The sequence below is a fragment of the Castor canadensis genome, chromosome 12 (assembly GCF_047511655.1).
Source record: "Castor canadensis chromosome 12, mCasCan1.hap1v2, whole genome shotgun sequence".
NCBI classification, from domain to species: domain Eukaryota; kingdom Metazoa; phylum Chordata; class Mammalia; order Rodentia; family Castoridae; genus Castor; species Castor canadensis.
In genome coordinates this window covers 60,346,425-60,369,646 of record NC_133397.1, presented here as the reverse complement: position 1 = coordinate 60,369,646, position 23,222 = coordinate 60,346,425, and the positions used below count along the sequence as shown (strand labels likewise).

The window sequence follows — 23,222 nt, the reverse complement described above, 5'->3', positions numbered from 1 at the left end:
CGTTCTAGACACCACTCAGGGTGGTTTCTTATTCTTTAAAAAGTTGAGGCATTTTTCAGTGTCAGCATTCTCAGTATCTTTTATATATTAAAAACAATACTTCAAACTTAATAGCCATTTGCAGGTTGGTTTATTTTCCTTCATGTGGATTATCTCTGGCAACTATTTTTATTGATTTATTTTTATTCATTTATTCATATGTGCATACATTGTTTGGGCCATTTCTCCCCCCACCCCAACTATTTTTAATAACTGCTAGTGAGCCATTTTAATTTATCCTGATAGAAAAACAAGTTAAATACATTTAAAAAACCTCATCCTTTACAAAAAAATCAGTTTATAAATTTGCATAACAAAAATTAGTGTCAAGACCATCAAGATGGCCTTTGTTTGTATGGTTGTATATTAGTTGGTTTTCCCAGAGTTGGGATGGCAGATGTCCCACCTTTCTATGTAGTGTAATCAGGAAATAAACCCAAGCACTTGGAATCCCAAGACAGTTTAGTTAGTAAGACTGTGTAATAGATTTTTAGACCAAGCTTTTAACTTTCTGTGCTCTTTATCCCGTACCATTAAAATTAATCCCTACTTCATTTTTGTCTTCTGATACTTCTCTGAGTTTTTGAAGAATTTGATTTTAACTTTACTAATTTGATTTTATAGTCCTTAATTTGCTACTGTTTTCTTCCAATACTATTTAAATTAGTATTCAGAATTTTAATTTATATTTAACCTATCCTAATTCAGAAACTCTTTTAAATAGTTTTTTACATTGCCTCCTTAAATCTTATTCTATGTGTACTGTTACAGAGTTTTATTCCCCCTTGGGCAGTACTAGGATTTGAGCTCGGGGGCTTTATGGTTGCTAGGTAGACACTCTACCACTTGAGCCACTTCACTAGCCCTGTTTTGTGTTGGATTTTTTTGGGATAGGGTCGTGCAAACTTTGCCTGTGCTGGCTTTGAATCACGATCCTCCAGATCTCTGCCTCCCAAGTGGCTAGGATTATAGGCATAAGCCACTGGTGTCCAGTACTTGAGTTTTACAACCATCCCTAAATCTCATGGGAGATGAATTCTTACATAGATAATTATGAGTCTGTCTTTCTCTCACTTCTTCATGTTCAAGGCAAAGAACAAGGGGAAATTTTAAGTTGACTGAGTTTGCATTGTGGCTGCCCAAGCCAGAGCTGAGCCCTTCAGTGCCAGCCTCTCTACAAGGCATGGTGACCTAGACAAGTTTCTGGGTGGGGTAATTTCTACTTAGGGCTCTGCAGGAGGCCTTTTGATGTGGGCCTTGGCCCTATTGTAGCAGTTTTGTGCCTGCTGCCCCAGCCCTCTTTCATATTCTGCTGGTGCTGCCTGCATTTATTGTCGGAATACATTGCTTCTCTGTAGAAAGCCTGCTGGGCCTGCTTTGGTCCTGCTCCATCTTGACTAGGTGTAGTAAAAATTCCTCAAAGTTCTAGGCAGGTGGAATAGCATCCTTTCTAGTTTCTAGCTCAAATGCAGGCTTTTCTGTATTTTTGCATTTATTAGTTTATTTTAAAAGGATCTGTGGGCAGGAGACACCTGTCCTTCTGTTATTTTATTACCCAGATGTCCTGTAAAATAGTTTTTCTTAACTGACTCCACCTTGTGAGATTATTGGCCTCTTTCCCATTCCTGCTATAAAGCATATGACTGCTCACAGCAAGCTGAGTGTTCATGGCTAATTTCTTTTACATCCATGCCCTTCGTGATTCTAGCCACTGATCTGATTAATTGTGTTGGAGGAGAGAGAATTTTTCTTCTATCACTCCTTTGATTCATGGGGAAATCAATTAAAAAAATAACTGAGTTAGAAGTGGGTTGATTTAGTATAAATGTAATCTAGAAGTCTTTCAGTGATGTTTTCCCACCTTTTTTTATGGCCATGTCTGGTAAGTTTTGCATCTTGGTAGTTAGCAGTGGTCATTATCTACATTTGACAAATTATTTTATCTATGAGGGCCATTTTGGGGGCTTGTGGGAATGGAAGAGAGTCATCAAATAATAGGAAAGAGAGCAAAAAGGATAAAGCATTAAAATGTTGTTAGTAATTAAGGCAGAATACTTACTGGGTCCTATAATGCGCTACGTGACTCCCCTCCCCCATAACATCTTTATGAGTCATTTCCTAGTATTCACCTGCTCCAGACTTTTTTTTTTTTTTTTTTGTCTTACTGTGTAGCCCAGGAGGTTGGCCTCAAACTTGTGATACTCCTGCCTCAATCTTCCTGGTAGTGGGATTATAGCTTGCACCACCATACCCCAAGAAAAGCAGCTTCGGCTTTTTATTTTTTGGTGGTGGTCGTGGGGTTTGAACTCAGGGCCTCATGCTTGTAGGCAGGTGCTCTCCCACTTGAGCTACTTTGCCAGCTCTGCTTCAGCCTTTTGTTAGTCCTTGAATATGCCATATATGCTCCTGCCTGCTCTGCTATCTGCCAGAGACAGTCTTCCTCCAAATAGCCGCCTGGTATGCTCCCTCTCCTCCTTCATGGTTTTGTTCATATGAATGCTTCCCTAACCATTGATTTAAAATTGTCTACCCTCTGCCTTCACATACTCTCAGCTACCCTTCTTGCTTTGGTTTTCTTCATAGCACTTATCACAATCTACCCTATATTTAAATTTATGTATGTATTTTATGGTCTGTCTCCCTATTTGCATGCAGGCTCTGAGAGGGCAGGGATTTTTGTCAGTTTTGTTTTCTGCTGTGTCCCTAGTGCTTAGAAAAACACCTGACATGTGGTAGTCACTCAGTAAGCATTTGCTGACTGATCAGTGATAGGTATTTCTAGTGCCACTCCGCAGCATCAGGAATATGGATGGTGTATGTCTACTCTAAGTCACTGAGTCTTAAAATGTTTTTAAGTGACCTTCAGACTTTTAGAATTCATTTGTTCATTTATTCAGAAAGTTTCTACTGTGTTCCTCAGTGACCAGGCCCTGAAGTATGGGCTGTGATTCCCTCCAGAGCATGTTTATCTTTGTGTCTCTAGCACTAAGAGCAGCTAGTGATAGGTAACACAAAGGAAGGATTTGTGAAGATCTGTTGAACCAAACTGCTGGGACTTGTGAAGACAGAAATACACTTTCCTCTGCTCAGTTAGATTATGGTTCAAGTGGGGAAGACACGGACACACAATAATTCTGTGGTTTGAGTGCTGTAAGAGAAGGATTACAGAGCAGTGGGAAAAAAATCAATGGTTTGGGGTTGGTAGAAATCAGGAAACAGCTTTTTATAAATATAACATTTGAGCTGAGCGAAAGAGTTGTTAGGTTTTTTTTTCTTCCCAGTACTGTGTATTGAACCCAGGACTTCATGCATGCTAGGCAAGTACTCTACCTCTTAAATACATCCCCAGCCCAAGATAGTTTTTTCTGAGTGAATAAACAGGAGAGAATGTAACAGACATTGGAACAACATGAATAAAGATATAGAGACTGGACGTTCAGTGCGTGTTCTTAAGGCACTGAGTTGTCCTGTGTAGCTGGAGCCGTGAGTTCATCAGGGTGGAGGCAAGGGATGGGCTGGAACAATAGACCTAAATCACATCCTGAAAGATACTCAATGCCACAGAATGAGACCTGTGAACTTTTAAAGTGTCTGTTCCAGAGATGGAAAACGTGTTAGTGGTTGCCAGGAATTAGACTGTGGAGGTTGGTGAATAGGAAGGAGAAGAGGATGAGCGTGACAGTAAAGAGGCAGGATAAAGGTCTTTGTGGTAACAAAACAACTCTGGATCTTGATTGTGGTGACGGTTGTAAGAATCTGTGTTGTGATAAATCTGCATGGAACTGTACCCTACGTACATTTACGAGCATATGTAATACTGGTGAAATCTGAGCAAGCTCTGTGGATTGTACCAGTGCCAATTTCCTGGTTTTAATATTGTACTATACCAGGTTCAGAAGGCCAAAGGCCACATGTTTTCTCTAATCTGTGGAATATAGAACCAATTCAAATATAAGCAGTGCTATGAAAAACAGGTCATGCTAAGCGGTAGTCTCTTATGGGAGAGATTGGGAAAAGAAGGAAGTAAAGAAGGTGAATATGGTTGATGTACTTTCTATACATGAATGAATATAGAACTTTTAAACCTATTGAAATTATTAAAAGAAGGGGACTAAGGTAGAAAGAAGAAAAATAGAGGGATGAACCAATTCAGGTTATAATACATATATATATATGAAAATTTCACAACGAAATTCTTGTATAGCTATCTTAAACAAACAAAAATATCTTTTTTAAAAAATGGAAGTCAGGCAGGTAAAACAGGTTCTGCCTGGGGTTGGTACCAGTGAGAGGGGGGAGGATATAAAGAAAGGGTATGAAAATGGAAAAATGAGACCTGTTGAAACTATACCAGAAATGGGGGAAGGGGGATAAGGGGGAATGATGGAGGGAATGAATTCAACTATGGTATATTATAAGAACTTTTGTTAATGTCACAATGTGCCCCCAGTACAATAGTAAAAGCTTCTTAGTGAGTCTTAATTAATTCAAAAAATGTTATAAAAGAAGCCCAAGAAGGAAAACTTGGTGAAAGGAGTTGGAGTATGGAAAAAGGTTAAGGGTTTTCATTTTTAAATCAATATTTTATTGTGAAATACTATGTTCACATAAGCATATTTGGGAAATTACAAAACAAGGTGCCTATCCTTGAGAGATCTGTTATGAAGTGGAGGAGATTGACATATTTTAAATAATTATCATTTTGTGTGTTTTTTTTTTTTTAATTAACTAGGAAAACAGGGTCAAAGCAGTATGAAAGCAAGGGTGGTGGAGACACAAACATGTGGGGGTGATGCCATCCTGGGCTGACTCTCAGGGAAGAGTGAGCATTTGTGTTTTAATTGCTGGGCTTCTGTAAAAGTTTAGGTGAGAGGCTGAAATTAGTGGTAGTGGAAATTAAGAATAGGGAATGGATGTAAGACTGTTTTGGAGTAGCATTACTGCAGATTGTTGAAGTGCTATTTGTTTGGACAGAGCAGGAAGAGTCTGGAATGATTGAGGTTCTGAACTTGACTGACTGAATATATAGTGGCTTTTTTGGCCAAAATTTAGAGTAAAGGAAGAGCAAGGTTTAGTCCAGAATGTTTAGTCTTAGGTATCTGAAGGGCACCATGTGGAGAGATTGGTGTACAGTTGGAGGATTGAGCTTGGAAGAGGCAGAGCTGATTGGACCTTAAACTGCCTCCATACTGGAGCGCTTGCTACTTGCTCAGTCATTCTTAGCGAGGAATGTTCTTCTTTTCCTTCTCTATTTAGTAAAATACCATTTTTATGTCAGTTAGTGTGCCCTCATTGTGTATTTCACAATAGGGGTGATGGCTGGAACCTTGCCATCAAAAGTGTGACTTTTGCCCATGTATGCTATCCTGCAAGAAGATGAGATGACAATTCAGCAATCTGCATCTGGAGGTGGCAAGTCCTGGAGGAGGGAAAGAGCAGTTGGAGAGAGGAACCATAAAGGCAGTGAGGCTGAATGAAGCTGTGTTGTCTGGCTGCAGCAGAACTGATCCACCAGAATGAGACTGGACCAGGAGAAGGAATGGACCATGATCTAAACTGTAAAAATTTGTGACAACACACAAGATCAGTGTTTACTCTGGGTTCACCCAGAGCTGCATCTCATGTAGAGCTGCCTGCTATTGAATAGTGCATTGGCAGTCTATTAATTTTTAATGTTTGATTCTTTGGTGAGGTGGCTGGCCATTGAAGTGCAGCAAAAGCAGCTTTTGTTTTTATGAAGTTGGTCAAAATAATACTGTTGAGTCAGGTGACTGTAACCTTGAGCTCTGGTTGTTCTGAACGGATGTGATCATCCTCCCTTAGCGTTCCCTGTTTCAGAATGATTTTTTCAGGGTGGGTTATTTAGAACCGGGAGTGGGTATGCTTCCTGTTGTTTCTGTGCCTTTTATTATTGGAAAATGCCTTATTTTTTTGCCACACATACAAAACAGCCTTAGTGAAAGAGGTCTCAATTCTGCCCATGATTTGAATGATATCTGTTTTCTGAGTTTTGAAAACCCACTGCCAACCCCAGCAAGTTCAGAGAATTTAGACAAAATCAGACACCAAATAATGTGCTTTTTACACAGTGCAGAGTTCTCAAAGTGGATGACAGGTGAGGATGATTTTAGTCTGGATTCTTCTCTACTTTGGTTTCCTCATCTTTTTAATTTTATATCCAATGCTCTGTCTTTTAAAACCTTTAAAAAATCCTCCTATTTTTCTAGTCAGAGCCCTTGATAGTTGAAGATGTATAGTGTCTATGTGGTGAAGACCTACATGTGATGAGAGTTTTCTGAAGTGACACCCATGCACATTTGCTGTCTTCTGGATTGGTGGCTAGGCAGGAAGGGAGTATATAAGAGGAATGAGAAACTGTCTTTTGGACTTCATTTTGTCAGTGGGGTGCTGTGTTAGCCCCCAATCCTAACACAGTAATCAGAGTTCTCAGAATGGTTTTTTTCTTTCGCCTCTGTATTTTGCTTGCTGGCTCACTACGTACCTATATTTAAAAAAAATTTTTTTTTTTGGCGCTGGGGTTTGAACCCAGGGCTGTGTGCCTGCTAAACAAGTTTGTACCATTGAGCTACACCCCCCCCACCCCGTCTAAGTATAAATATGCGTCTGTAAATTGGAAAGTTTCCATATCATTATAGACTTCAGGAAACTTTCTGTTCTACCCACTTTTGTGTTATTTGAAAAATTTTTACAATAATCATGATTACTTTTATAATCAGAAATACTACATCTGGGTGCTGGTGGCTCATGCCTATATTTCTAGCGACTTAGGAGGCCACGATCAGGAGGATCATGGTTTGAAGCAAAGCCAGCCCAGGCAAACAGTTTGTGAGACCCTATTTCGAAAAACCCTTCACAAAAAAAATAGGGCTGGTGGAGTGGCTTAAGGTGAAGGCCCTGAGTTCAAACCCCAGTACCGCGATAAAGAAAGAAAGAAATAGTACAAATGTTCCCAATTGAAAAATAAACATTTAAAAACTAGGAAGGGATACTTAAATATTGAAAATGCATCTTGATTAAATTTCCAAGCCTTTTTTTTATTTCCATAACTAGGGAATTACTAGAATGAATTTTTTGACATTCATCCATTCATGCATCATCTATTCTTACCTTCCTGAACCAGCTTGTTTTTTTTGCCATGTATAGTCTATTATACTTTCAATACACTGCAACACTCAATTTGTTGGTATTTTGTTGAGTATCTCTGAGTCTTTGTTTGTAAATAGGATAATCTGTAGTTTTTTCCTTTTAAACTTTTCTGTTTTTTTAATTTTTATTTTATTCATATGTGCATACAACGTTTGGGTCATTCCTCCCCACTTCCCTCACCCCCTCCCTTACCGCCTCGCTACCTGGCAGAAACTATTTGCCCTTGTCTCTAATTTTGTTGAAGAGAGAGTATAAGCAATAATAGGAAGGACCAAGGGTTTTTGCTAGTTGAGATAAGGATAGCTATACAGGGAGTTGACTCGCATTGATTTCCTGTGCTTGTGTGTTACCTTCTAAGTTAATTCTTCTTGAACTAATTCTTTTCTCCTTTATTGCATGTTGGAATTTTGATTATTATGGTTGTACATTTTGTTTGGTAAAAAAAAATGGGGATGCCTTCCATATTTCTGTTATTTTAAAATTTGAAGTCATAAATGTCACCTGTTTGTGGAGCTTAGCTTTTGAAAGTACAGTGGTTAGAAACCAGATCTGCACAGCTGCAGAGTCCTTGCTCATCATTGTAGCCTACCTCAACAAGGAAGGCCAGCCTTTGAACCTGTGTCTCTGTGGTGAGAAGGACTTAGAGGCTGGTCTTCCACTCAAGTTGTCTTTTTTTTTTTAAACTAAGCTTTTTATTTTGCAATAATTCCTGAACAGTTAAAAATAATACAAAAGCTGTTCAACATGATAAATGTATTGGATTTTACATGTCAGTTAAAAAACTTTTGAAGGCTGGGCCCAGTGGCTCACACTTGTAATCCTGCTTACTTGGAAGGCAGAGATTGGGAGCATCGTGGTTTGAGGACAGCCCTGGCAAAAGTTTTATGAGGTCCCATTTCAACTGTTGGGTGTAATGATGCATGCCTATGTTCTCTGTTTATGAGGAAAGCATAAATAGGAGGTTTGCTGTCTAGACCTACCCAGGCAAAAATGGGAGACCCCCCATTCCCAAAACAACTGAAGCATAAAAAGTACTGGGGACATGGCTCAAGTGGTAGAGAACAGCCTAGCAAGCTTGAGGCCCTGAGTTTCAGAACTGACAAAAAGCAAAGCAAAACAAAAATTCCCATTTACTCTTTACCCAGATTTACCAAAACCTAGTATTTTGCTACATTTGGTTTATCATTAAGCTGTAGTCACATATTTTTGGATGGCCAATTGAAAGCAAATTATATGATATCCTTTTATCCTGAAATACTTCAGTGTGTATTTCCTAAAAACACACACAGTATAGTTGATAAAACCAGGATGTTAACTTTCACATAAAACTGTCCATTCCAGTTTTACTGGAATTAGTAAGTTGTTTTACTAATCCCTTTTATAGCAGAAGAAATCCATTTTCCCCTAGTCTGGAATCTAATGCAGTATCAAACATCGTATTTAGTTGTCATGTTTCTTAAATCTCCTTTAATCTGAAAGAGCTCTGTAATCTTGCTTTGTCTTTCATGACCTTGACATTTTTTTGGAGTATAAGCCAGTTCTTTTTTTTTTATTGGATGTCCCTTAATTTGACTGAGTCTGAGGTTTCCTGTGCTTACATTGAGGTTATATGCTTTTGACTGGAATACCACAGTGATGTGTTTTCAGTGCATCTTACTAAAAGCACATGGTTCTGTCCCATCAGACTAATCACTTGGTTAAGTGTTATCTGCCCACCTTCTCTACTGTAAAATTACTGTTTTTTACTTTGTAAATAATAAGTATTTTGTTGAGTGATACTCTTGAGACTATATAAATATACTATTCCTCATCAAACCTTAACTCACTAATGTTAGAATGAATCATATCTTTTAAGGTAGGGAACTGGAATGCCCTTAGTGGATATACACTCTATCCTTTGGAGCTAAAGTGAAGCCAATAGAAAAATGAGTCATTTGGTCTATCAGGCAGATTGTGTGTTTGTGCATGCATGCCTGTGTATTAACTATTGCTTTTGTAGTTTGAGTTTTTTCTTTGTGTGTGTTAATTTAATTTTAGGCACAGTCTTGACACTAGAAATTACTTCCTTTAAGCTTGTGATTTGGTCACCCCGGGCCTAAAATGGATCCAAACAGTTTATTATGGTCATAAGAACGCATTGGGTCTGTTCTGTCTTTGACCCTTTGACCCCTTGTCTTTGTTTCTAAGATGCTGTCAGTTGGAGTCTGGAGTAGACTGCGTCTGTGTTGAATCACTTGTGAAGCAAGCATTGCTGTGGTTATGAGGCGCATCTAATCAGACAACTTCCTGTTATACATAACCTGTATGTGCCAAGGCCTCCCTGTGTGAGTCACAGAAACTAGTTTTTAATATGTTGGAGAGTCTAGAGCTTTGTATAATATGAAGAAAGTTTAAAAATAACCAAATGGTATATAATTAGTTGCCAGTTTTGATAATTAGATGCTGTAGAAATTAACAAAGGGATAAATGGGTGAAGTAAAGAATAATCAAGGAAAATTCTGAGAGAAATGAGCCTTGGATGATAGTTTGGTAGGGATATTATTAGAAAAGACAAACAGGTGAGTATGTGCAGGCTCCACACAAGGGTAGGAGTCCATTTTTCCAGCATATTGCTCAACCAAAAGCTGGAATAGTGAGTTAAGGCACAGTGGTAGGACAACCCTTTGGCCTACTTGTAGCACCTGAACGTTAGCTTAGGTAAGCCACATGCTACCTGACTCTGTGCTGATTTGCTAGAATTCACTGGTCACAGTTCCTTCCGGCATTTTAGTTCAGTTAGAGGTTGGATAGCGTATTGAAATAATGAAAGTTGATCTCATAGTCAGTACTAGTGTAGATAAGATGTTCTCCTCTGCTCCCCTCACCCCTTACTTAACAAGTTGCCTTGTCTTCTTTAGAGCTCAGTTTCTCAGCGTTTCTGAGTTGCTGGCTTTACTAGGAAGCTTTTGAAAAGGCTGGTGACTTCTATCATGAGCTATCAATGAGGTGAGGTGCCATAGTAACTGGACATGTAGTGTCCCACTTCTTTAGTTGTCATACTGCCTGGCAGTAGTAACTCTGAAAGCATGCCTCTCCACTATTGTTTTACCATATACCTGTATCATGTTGTTAAGTATAAAGCACTGAATTTTAAATAATTTGTTTTAAAATATATTCATATAAATAAACACATAAATAAATTCAAGGCTATCCCTCTAATAACATTCTGCATCCTCAAATTTTGATAGATTTTCCTGCTTGCCCAAGAATGATGTGGAGGTATAGCTCTTACCTTAGGAATTATACACAACCTGCAGGATTCTCCTGTTTGAGTTCTTCCCTGAGCCTCCTGAATGTCCATGGGTGTATGTCTCATTGATGAAAAGTATTGGACATGGAGGGTAGTTGAATCTCTTTGCTCTAAAACATAGCTTTTAATTTAGAAATGTAGCACTGTACCCTTTCCCATACAAAAATCTCTCACGAGAGCCCATTCTTACCTGTACCTTAGGAGAGATGCTATGCTGTCCCTCAGTCTTTTTGTTCCTTCTCTTTTTTTATTATTGAAGTTTTTTAAAGGGAAAAAAGATTTATTTTGGCTCATAGCTTCAGAGTGTTCGGTTCATGATTGTTTGGCCCCTTGCACTTTGGCAGAACATCATGGCAGCAGCATGAGGAAGGTGCCAAAATGGTGGACCTTCTTTATCACATGGTGGACCTTCTTTACCGCATGGTGGATAGGAGGTAGAGTATTAATGAGTTCTTATACTTTGAGTTCACTACTAAGTGAAAATCTATACATTAAAATAGAATGATGCCATTCTGGCAGTAGTGGAAAATGACAAGAGCCACTGAGGTAAAAGAAGTGTAAGAGCTAACAGAGGAGCTGGAAGCACTGCAGTCTAGAGTACTTAATGGGTGAGGGAAGTAGACTACACACTCTGGGAGCTTCTGAGAATTTCTTGGTGTTGAGTAAGTACAGCACAGGTAATTTATATTTCTAATCATTCTTCTAGTTAATGATAAAAGGTGGAATTTGGAACATCAGGATGTGACTAAGAGCTTATCCTGATAATCACCCTAACTAATTCACATTAATTGTAAATACTCAGAACATAAAGGACAATCAGCCCATTTTCTTGTTAAATTACTTTTAGCAAACTAATATTTAGCTCTCTGACCTTTTAATGTACGTGTATAAATATAATATGTAATAAATTTACATGTTATATGTGGTATGTTTATATTATATTTATGTGTTTTGTGATACCTAAGTTAAAATGTCAGTGAATTTAGAGTTTGCTTTGATGATTTTGGGTGATACAGGAATTGACTTGAATTTTTCCTAAATGATTATTGAACAGTCCCAACTATTTTTATTATACATCTTTCTTTTTCTTTTTTTTTTGGCAGTACTGGGGTTTGAGTCAGGACCTCATACTTACTAGTGGTAAGGCAGGCACTCTTATCACTTGAGCCACTCCACCAGCCCCCCCAACAATTTATATTGAATAATTTCTACATATATTAATTACTTACATATTTTTGAGGTCTTTACATTTTTCTTTGTTCTTATACCAATGACATTTTGCCATTTTGTATCTACATTATATACTTAAGATTTTTAATGTCTGGTAGGACAGCTTCCCCTATATTCCTTATTTTTCCACCTCTACCCCCTCATCTTGACTATTCCAATATTCCAGTGCATCTTCTTTATCCTATTGCAATTTTAGTGGCTTGTCATATTGTCATTCAGTTCAAAATACTTTCTAGTCCCCCGCCGTTTTTTTTTTTTTTTTTATACAAGACAAGATGTAGCTATTTTGCCTAGCCTGGCCTTGAACTTCTGGGCTCAAGCAGTCCTTTTCCTAGGCCTCCTGAGTAGTTGGGATTACAGGTACCCATGCCACCGTGCCTGGCTCTAATTTCTCTTTTGATTTCATCCATCATGGGTTATTTAGAAGTATGGGCATTTTCCCATAGTTCTTTCTGCTAATTTCTAATTTAATTCTATTTAAAAATCATTATAGTCAGAGACATGCTTTGTAGGATTTAAGTCCTTTTAAATTTATTCAGAATTGTATTATGGCCTAGAATATGGCATCTTCTCTGGGCATTTGAAAAGAATGTGTATTTTGCTGGTAAGTGGGGTGTTGTATAAATGTCAGTTGGATCAAGTTGGGTTGATAGTACTGGTTCAGGTCTTTTATATTGTTACTTATTTTCTGTTTATTTGTTCTATCAATTATTAGGAGAGGAGTATTGAAATCTTCAACTGTCACTATAGATTTGTCTAGTTCTCCTTATAGTTCTACTAGTTTTTGCTTCATGTATTTTGAAGCTCTGTTATATGCATAGACATTTAGGCTTGTTAGGTCCTCTTGATGAAGTGACCCCTTTACCATTATGAAGTGACCATGTAATAGTCATTGAGACTTTGTTCTTCATCCAGTCTGACAGTGTCTACCTTTAAGTTGGGATATGTGGTGTATACTAGCATGATTTCTGACTTCTTTTATATATTATGTTTCTGAGATTCCTTCATGTTGACTTTATGAGTTTGAAATCAATCCATACTTTCTTATTGTTGGGTAGTATTCCATTGTAGATATTCCATAATTTGTTTATCTTTTCATCTTTTGAAAGGCAGTTGAATTTTTCCAGTTTTGGCTGTGAATATTCTTTTGCACAGATGTTTGTTTCATTTCTCTAGGAGCAGAATTGCCTAGAGATAGTGTGTATTAAGCTTTGGAAAAACAGTATCTTACAAAGTTGTACAATTTTACATCCCTGCTACCAGTGGAAATTTCACTTGAACATTTTTAGTATTTCTCACTTTTATTTTGTTTTCTGTCTGAATTTCATTGGTGTAAACTTCTGGAATAGGTCTAATATATTTGAAAAAAAAAATCACCAAAATAATTACAATCAAGATATTTTGGCATTCTTTGAGAGAATTGAGAAACTAAAAATAATCTGCCCAATAAAATCACCTCATTATGCATTGATGTACTGTGAATAAGCTATTGCTATTAGCACATTAAAAATCTGTACATTCGTCAAGTAGTGTCACAATTTATTTATATTTTTTGTTGTAGACGCAGTTGACAATCTTTTCTCATACACAGCACTTTAAGAACCCAATGTTTCAGCTCTTTCTTTTGAGATCCGTAGAGTGAAGGCTGAGCAGATTCTGTCAGATCTGTCTGCATGAAGTGCCTATAGTCCTTAAAACTGTTTCAGTGTTCCTATTTATATCATGTGTTGTAGAAATTCTGAGATGGAATTTTTAAAAAGGTATATGTTTAGCTTTTGTAAATAAGTTAGTATCTGCCTATCATAGTCATTGTCAACATTTCTGATTTAGCAGATAATACTTTATATGATTCTGGGATATATATAATATAGGTCATTGTCTGCAGTGGGGTTTCCCACCTCTAACACTATTGACACTTCTTTATTGTGGGGTGCTGTCTTGTGTATTGTAGGTATACTAGACCCCAGCGTAGATTTAAGCACTTCCCAGTAAGGAACACTGGAGACAGGAGACTAGTTCATTGACTAAGTGGAATAACCTGGTAGAACCAAGAATTTATTCTAGTCTAGACTGGAGAAACTGGAAATGTAAAGAGGTAGTCTAACTTTCACTGCAGTTTGTGGATTTCTTAGGTGCCTTGATTCCTCTGCCTCCCTTCCCCATCTTCTCCTATCAACTCCTCTGTGAACTAGGAGAATCATGAGAAGGTAACTTGGAGTTATTAATAAAAATGTTAGGAAAATTGCCAGCAGATACATTGATGACATCCTGCTCCAATTTTCCAACCTAAGTTCCATAAGACTGGCTATGGTCTTTGTGGTTTAAAGTATAAAACCAATTGTAACCCTCTTGACTCAAGAATAAAATGATTTTTAAGTCATTTATGGAGACTTCTTGAAATACAGCTTTACTTTTCCTGCTCTGGATAGATCACTGCGGGTTGTGGGAATGACTTTGCCATGCCTTGGGCACATGGTAAATCTCCTAGGTGGCATCAAAGTGGTGTTGTGGATAACCAGCAGACCTTACTGGTTTTGACTGATTCCATTACTTCATGGTCCAATTGAGCTGAACTGGGCTTTATCTTTTTATTTTGCTGCTGTGAACTTTTGAATTGAGTCCTTTATTCAATTTTTGCCTTATATCTATGTGCTTCTCAAAATGACTGAGAGTAACTACTGTGGTATTTATGTTAACTCCTTGATAGTAGACATTCTAACTACAGTTTAAGTAAATGCTCCATAAAATCTAGGAATATAAAATCTTAGCTTTTGAAGTCTTACCAGTTTTCAGAGTCATCTGAAATCTGTTCCAAGAAACTTTTCCTTACAAATTCCAGGTGACAATCATTGTTCCATAGCAAGTAATAAATAAATAAATAAATAAATAAACCCACACACATATATTACCTCTTTGTTTCATGTCTTAGTTCTCCAGCAAAGTTGTATATGGGGGAAGTGGAATGGGGGCTGGAGTGAGCACCACATTTCTGTTCTACATTAAATCCCTTTTAAATTTTATCTCATTTGATCTTTCTACTAACTTTAAGATTGTTGGGATAGATATAATGATTCCCATTTTACAACTGTGAAAATGGAACTTTAGAGAAGTTGAGGTGCTTCTAGTTAGTAGGGTGCTAAGCCAAGGCTAGTACTGGCTAGGTAGTGGGTTTTAACTAGAGAGATTGTGCAAGCCTAAAGACAGTTTTTAAGTTATCCTATCTGCAATGTGCAGAATCTTAGTGTTGCCAGTGATAGATTGAGACATCTAAGCCTGCTATATTAAGTAGACTGTGTACAAGGTGAGTGAGGATGGCTTCTGCTGAATCACTGCTGCCCTGGCTGTGTCCTCTGGGAAGGAAAGGCACTGCGGAATGGCAGTCTGGGGGTGGACATACAGATGCTGATCTATATCGCTTATCTACATGCCTTCTTAGGATGTGTTCTCTCTTCTGTTCTCAAGCACCTTTGCTGCCCAAAGTCCCTGGTGTCCTCTGCTTTTGTCCTTAATAGTCTGTGGCCACTGACAGAGCTGTGAGGTAATACTAGCTAAAACTGGGTGTTTCTGGAGCAGGTCCCAGTCTGCCTTTTCACCTGTGCAGTATGTGCTGAAGTAACCAGGAAGCCTTCCTCAGCATGGACACTGCAGAGAATGGATTGTGCCTGGTTTTCATCTCATAGAATAGGAGATGAAACTCCTAGTTTGTCCTCATGTTGCCTTCTATTGTGGGTTGTCTGCATGGAACAGAACCAAAAAGAGTTCTTTTGACCTATTCCCTTGGCCTGGCAGAGATGTCTTCTGTAGATTATTTCATGAGAACCAGTTGGATGATGTTTTCTTTTTAGCTTTTGTTTGGCTTTTTTCTTTTGGAGATAAAATGGAAGCTTCCTTGTGTCTGAATTTCCCTGTGTCTGAATGCTTGTGGCAGGTCTGTCTAGGGATTGCTCTTAGCTTTTAGGACACTCATCTTGATTTCTCAGACCCCAAACTCCTTTACCTTCTTTTAGCTGGAGTTTTGTATCAGTTCTGGTCAAAGCTCCCAGATCTTTCTAGGTCTTAACTCTATGCCACTGCTTACCCACTACCTAGTTTCAGAGTCTGTTACATTTATTCTCAACCTTTGTCTAGTATACATTGCTGCTTCTCTGACTGTACTTGTTTTATTTCCTGACTTTGACACATCTCTGTTGATGTTAATGAATTGTCTGGTTTGAAGACTGTTCAACTCTTCCAGTCAGGTACATCTCTACCTCCACTCTGAAAGTTAAGCCTGACCAACTAGTAATGGCTTTGTGATCAGGCTGTGAAAGACTGACTTCATGTGGACCATATGAACATACTGTTTATATGTCTCTCATAAAAACAGGCATCTAAACACACTGTGGAAGTTCTTTTGAAAATCAGAGCCTGCCTTTTTGGTAGCAGTTCTTTCATTTACTCTGTTGGAGGATCCAGATTGAGCTCTTTATAAAATATTTTCCCACATAATGTACTGAGATAGTCCTAACAATAGTAAACCTTGATCCACGGATCTGTGCCATTTGATAAAAATAAATAATGCAGAAGAACTCAATAAGACCAGCCTGTTAAATGGAAGCATCATAAAAACCTGCAAGGGGTGGGGAGCATGTGTCTGTGGTAGCAAGTATAAGATAAATGTAAGAACCAAGGAATAATAAAATTACACAGCTAACTTAGCACCCAGAGATGTTGCAGATGCACTCAGGATGAGGCCTGCTTTGACTGTTCAGAGAGGAGGATTTCTGGATAGTTGGAGCATAGGAAGCCATTGAGGGGTTTTTTTTTTTTAAACGTTGTAACATTACTTAAGAAGAAGATGGAGAACCTGATCCCATAACATATATTGAAAGTGGAACATATTGAATCAGCAAAAGTTCCTTTAAAGAGTTTTTCTGAAGGTGCAGGTGATGTTAAATATCCGCCTGGTGGCTGTTACTGAGGAACGAGGGGCGTGGAGGGAGTGGGGATCAACATTTGAGTTCATCGGCATTTGGACATCAGTCAGGTGCTTTCTGACACTTCTCATGTAATCTTCACCACACCCCTATGAAGTAGGTGATGGTTGCTCATTTCATAAGTGAGCCCAGGTCACACTACCTGGTGTTTGTTCTGGGATTTGAACCCTGCTTTAATTTCAAAACCTTGTTTCTTACAAGAAAGGTGGGTTTGTTTTAGGAAATGAAGGCTGCAGATTGTGACAGAAAGGCAAGAAATGTAGAAGGACTTAGCCTCGCTACCTTGTTTCACCAAGTTTGCTGCAGTTGAAAGCGTGGTGCATTGGTTTTCACCTCTGACTTGCTGTCTAGCTATTAGAATCACATATGGAGATTTTTAAAAAAACCAATCCTACCACCTGCTGAATCTCAACAGGTTCCTGATGGGAAACTGGGACAGTAATCTATTTAAACTTGCTGTGATGCTTAAGAGTAAGAAACTGTGGACAGGAAAGGAGCAATGGAATGAACCTTGGAGTCACCCTAGTGATATGATTTCCAAAGCTTTTGTGAGATAGGGGAGGAAACTGAGGCCCAGGGAGCTCAGGAGCCAGGTGCTCTTTCATTCGGTACTTATCCAGGATTGACTATTGGTTATTGTAGGTGATTTAGAAAATGCAAAGAAAAAGTACTTTTCAACTACCTTTGAAGAGTTTTTTAGCCTTAGGTTACACAGCTGGTTAAAGCCACAATTGGAGCCTTGATTTCCCAACTTCTTTTGTGTTGTTAAGCCTTTCGAATATTATTGCCAGGCCCTCTTTGAGATCCAAGCTGTGCAAGCGGTTCCTGTTAACACTGTGGTAAGTCTCCTCCAAAGCCCATGACTTCCCCGAGTCAGAAGTCTCCTGCCTGGCTTTCTGCCTCATTACCAGCCTGGTATTCAACCACCCACTTTGCCTTGGGTTCACAGGCCTTCAGCTTTGCAGTTGACTTCTTTGTTCTCAATTCATTTTTAACCATCTCACCTGGAAAAGACTTGAAAAACTGCACAAATAATTGTTTTAGAAATGCAGTGCTTAGACAAAATCTGCCCCACTGGCGGTTACCCTGATCCTCCTTGCCATGCTTACTAATGAGTTCACAATCCTAGGGTCCATCCCACAGTGTTTTTGTGTACTGCACTACATATTTCTCTGAGTTTTTCCTAGGCCTCTCAGGGTAGTGATGTGATGTGCAGAGGGCAGGAGCACTTCTACTAGTCAGGCTGGGAATGGGGCTGGGAGGGAAGTGTTTGGCCAGCACTGTACCTTGCCCTTTTTCATATTTTTTCTTTAGTGATTCTTAATAGCCTAAGTGGAGAAAGTTTCCACATCAGTGAAATATGGATAATAACTGAGGTTTAGAGAAGTTAAGTAACTTTTTCAAGGTTACATAAACAAGTAAGTTTTGTTGCTAGAAATCACACCCTTGAACCTTCTGATCTAAAAGTCATCCTCTTTTCCTTGTACACACATGCTATATCATATGTAAAGTTTTTAGTCTAACTCAAACATACTTTTTGGGTAAGTGACTCTTAAGTTTAATTTATGATATTTTCAATGGATTTTAGAGCTCAAGGCTTGGTACTACCAATGCAGGAGAGATATAAGACTTGGGACAGGACTTTAGCTAGAGAGGGTAGCTTTGGGTATTACAGCCTGAGAATTGCAGTGAGGGCAGGCATGAACCTCTAGGCCAGCCCATTTGAATCAGAGGCCCACACTGTCCCTATCCTAGGTCAGTATCAGAAGGTGGGAAACTCAGGAAGGCTGAAGCATAAAGGTTAAGCCAAGGTCCCTGGGGAGCAAGAAGTGGCATGTAGGCATGGCCTCCAGCTCAGGAGTATGTCCCATTTTGTAGTGTACCAGTTGGAGATCACTAATCTCCTCTTTTAATCTAAATTATAGCTTGAATTCTATGTACCTTTTTGTTGTAACAGTTATGAGGGCCTTGGTTTTGAATGTACAAAATGATAATTCAGGTTCATTGTAATGACAAAATGAGAACATATATTTGAACAGTTTTTGTAAACTGCTCATAAAGTACATAGATACCAGGAATGAAAACCTGAATTCCCTAAAAATTAACAGATAGGTAAGAATAGCAGTTTTGATGAAGGGAATAATGATTTTTAGAGTCTGAATAGTTCCAGGAGAAGTAAGACCAGAGTGGGGAGCCTGCTTTGGGAGTGGGTGGAAGACTTTAGATTTCTTAGGAGCTACATGAGGTCTCTTAAGTGCCTGGGAGATCTAAGATGGAGCCTGATTTGATGTTGATATGGGTTCTGATGAGAGCAGCAATGGCCTGTGTGCATAGGGGCACACCTTGTGTGATGAGTTACTGAGAGTCTGACATGTCACTGAGTGTGATGTAGCATCTCTTAGAAGTCAGATCATGTGATGTAACATTTACACCTGAACCCTGTGATGGAGCCAGTGCAGCCGGGGTTGGCTTGAATCTCTGTGACAAGTTGAGAGACCAAGGCACCAAGAGAAGTACTTATAAGTCTGGACTACTCAAAACTGATGGTAAAAGCAATCTGATTCTTACTTCTCTGTACTTGCACCATGTTTCTTTTCTTTTATCAAAACATGGTATTACTGTGTTCCCAAGAGTGAATTATAATTAAAGTAACCACAGTGTAAAGCTCATCAACCCAGAGTTTCAGAATGAAGTATAGAGAAGCTGGTTAGAGAAGAGGTATTATGTAATGACCTAATTATGAGGGCTGCCATCTGCTTAGGAGTCACGCCTGCCTGGTTAGGCACCCCTGATTGTGGTTTTTTCAAGGAGGAGCTTAGGTCAGTCATTAAGGGGAAGAGGTGTGTATGTGTGTATGTGTGAAACTGTACTAGACACAGGAGTCCCTTTCTTGAGAAGGTTGGTAGGTTGTGGGGGAGAGGAAGATGGAGCAGCTTTTGAGGACTCCTGAGCAGATGTTCCCTATTAATATGGACAACATTGCCGGAAGGTTCATTACGCTTTAGAAGGCATTGGTGTTAGGGAGGGAAAGTGGCTGGCAGCATGTGACTGCACATATACCAAAAGAACCAACTGAGACTTTTTTTTTTTTCCATTCAAGAGAAAGAGTGAAGCCAGGTGAAAGGTATAAAAGAGACCAAAAATTCTGTGGCCAATATAATGAGATTGTTAACAAACTGTAGGGATTTTAGAATTCTGAAATCCTTGCATTTTGCGTTTTTTTATTGTAGTGACCCAGGGATCTGCTATTCTGAGGTGCCAATAAAGGCAGGAGAGGGTGTTTTCTACTACTAATGAAAACCCGTATTTTGAAAAACAGTGAAACTAAATCAAATTAGACTTGAAAAAAGAAACCACTATGTTCAGAGCACCTGATGAGTTGCTTCTGACAGTCTTGGGACCAGGAATTGAATGGAAAAATCCTAGGATGTCAGGGAAGTGACCAGTAAAGGGATGACGTCTTTAGACCTATTGCTGCCTATTGCATTCAGGCTGAAAGAGGTCTTTAGACTGTCATTCTTGCAGCTGAGCCTTAGGAGGATATTGGCCACTGCCTGCACAGTAAGCACAGGGAGTAATTTGCAAGGAAATTCTCCAACTTTCTGAATACTCTTTAAGAGACCCTTTATCAGAAAATTTTCTTTGCCTTAAAGATTTGAAAATGTGCTGGTGCCAAGAAAATCAGAAAGTGATTGCAGCAGTGGAGTGAACTCCCCAATGAAAGGAATGTTCTGCAGTTCCTGCCCCTACTGCTCAGCTGTCAGAGAGCTGCTTGTAATTTATTTCCTTCTGCTGCTCACTCCCACCCCAGCATGAAAGCTGCATTGTCTTTTAAAGAACTGATCATTCAGATTCCTGTGTAGAATTTAGGAGGTTGTGCTGTGTATTTCATATCCCTGAAGAATCACCAAAATATGGCAAATACCCAGCTCTGAAGGTCAGAGATTTTTCTCTTTCTAATCCAGTGCCACACTTTTATTTTACAGATATGAAAACTCAGGCCCAGAAAAGTGTTGACTTGCTCAAGGATAGCTTGTCATTTGTGGAACTTGGATCAGAGTGAGGTCTCCTGACCCCTGACCCATTGTTCTTTCTGTTACCGCTTGGTATCTCTCACATGGAGATGTGTTTGAAGTATTGCCAGGAGTTCTGGGCAGTGGCAGTCACACATGATTATGGGGGTGTGTGTGATTGCAGTCATGACCAGAACCCTGGAGGCTGCTGTGGAACTCCTACTGGTATCTTACTTCCAGCACCTGACTCCTCAGAGTCCCTGGGAAGTTTTGACACATTAGATATCAGCATTCTTTTCTTTATGTTTGCAAAGATTTGGGACAGAAAATTTTCTTTCCACACTGACACTTATTCTTCTCTTCACGTTGACCTTCACTTCTTGTTGAGTTCCTTTTGTAGGACAACCTACTCTTTCACCTTGCCTGACATTCAAACTAGTTTGAGCAGACATCTGGCAAAGAGATTTCTACTCTGTAAGATCTTGAGTAGCCATTTAAAATGTGGATTATTATATCATCCCCAACCCTTCCCACCATGGCAAGTCTTTTCAGGAGAATAGGAATTTGCAAAGTCATTAGCTTCCTTCCCTAGATCCAGAGAGTCAGCACGGTCAGACTTCCTCACCCCTTCTCCCACCCCCAGCACTGGTGGGGTTTATTTGCTTTAGTCAAACACATATTCAGTCACTCATTCATTCTGTCTCTCTCTCAAAGGTTTTTAACATAAAGAGATACTCTGATTCTATTCTAATTGTTCTCAGTATACTGTGGTTTTTACTTTTTATTTCAAAGGTTATTGAAATGTCTCCTGATCCTGGGGCAGTGGTTCCCCAAATGGGCAGATGATCTTTGTGTCTAAAAAAACATAGATCCCAGGGCCCCACTCAGACCTGCTGAATCAGATCCTTTATCAGCATTTAGCTATTTACCAAGTGCTTAGTCAGTAATGTAATATGTACTTTGTATGTTGGATATTTAAGAAGTGGCTTATGATTTTATGTAGAAACTGTTAAGAGAATGAAAGGGATTTTTTTTAATGCATTACTTCCTATGTGGTGTTATAAAGCGAATCTGTTCTTCTGCAATAATGAAAGAATGAATAATTAAAAACATTTTTCAAATACATGTTGAAAATGGACTGGCCCACCTGCAGTGCCAAATGAGGTCTACTAGATTGCAGAGAAATGTTTTAATTCAGGTCTTTTTAAAAAAGTAGTACATAAAAATGTATATTTATGGTAAATGGTTTGAAAATTGACATAAAAAACACTTTCTTTGGGTTAAAGATAGATTGTTTTTATTTGCTTAAACTCAGTATCTTTTAAAAACTTGGTTATTAAAAAATGCAACTCTAAAATATGCATCTGACTGTCCTTAGGTAAAAAGTGAGCATTCATTTTTCACATAGACTAAATAGAGAAAAAAACCACACAACTCTGCTTGAAAAATATTGTATGTTATTCTACATTGTAAGAAGTTTGTGAATGACTGGGAGGTGGAATATGGAGATGGAGGAAGGAAGGGGAGAGGGAGAGAGAAAAGGTTATTTAAAATGTCTTTGAAGAGAGGAAAGAGGGTTTTGTTTATTTTTTCCCTCTTCATTTTTAAGTCAGAGTGACTTAGAATATGTTTAAATACTAGTGAGAGAGAGGCAGTAGAGAGGAGTAATTAAAAATATGAGAGCGGGGTAGTTTCTGGAGTGAAGTCCCTTAAGGGAGTGATGAGTACTAGAGACAGGCTGGGGAATGGAAGTGAGGATGGGGTTGATAGCCGGGAACTTGGAAAAAAGGAGGGGCATGAAAGTTGAGGGAACACTGGGTGCACTCAGGACTCTTTTAGGGCTTAAGAACAGTTGTGGTTTGGGGTAGTGGAAGGCCCCTTTGATGTTGAGATTTTTTTTTCGAGATTTTTTAACATGATGTTTTTGACCCTGAAAATAATTTTAGACATGAAAGTGGGTGGCTGTGTTGTATAGATCAGTAGAGTAGAGAAAAAGGTGGTGTACGCAGGGAGCAATATCTCATTGCATTTGAACTGTAGTCTGAGCCAGGTCGTGGATGTGCTCAGCATTGGCCTCTCCGGTTTCCTTAGGATTGACTCATTAATTCCAATGAAGCAGGCTCTGATGCAGTCAGTGTCTCTTAATATTCAGCATTTAGAGAAAAGCCTAAAGGCATCTTTTTGTTCTAAGTTTCACAGAAAATAGTTCCCACAACCACCCCACCCTCCATCACATACTCTTCCTAATGTAACCCTATTGGGCTGGGTGCATGATCTGATTTTGTCTAATGCCAACTGTTTTTTACTTCATCAGAAACCCTTAACATGCAGCGATTAATTACTGCTTGAAAGCTGAGAGGTGAGGTGGCTGTGTTCCTTTTTATTGTCCTGGGGAGAGGGGGGTAAGGGATATAATAAGTTCTGCTCCTTCCTCCTCCCCAGTGCTGGCCTCTCCTACATCCCCAACTCAGACCATGTTTTCCTGGGATCCTGAATTTCTTAGGATGC

At 38.9% G+C, this 23,222-nt stretch overlaps 1 protein-coding gene across 11 annotated transcripts in view; it reads left to right on the top strand.

Moving 5' to 3' along the window:
- The window catches only part of Aak1 (AP2 associated kinase 1), a 167,266-nt gene that overhangs the window by 37,695 nt on the left and 106,349 nt on the right, over window positions 1–23,222 (top strand). The gene's annotated exons all lie outside the window — the stretch shown is intronic.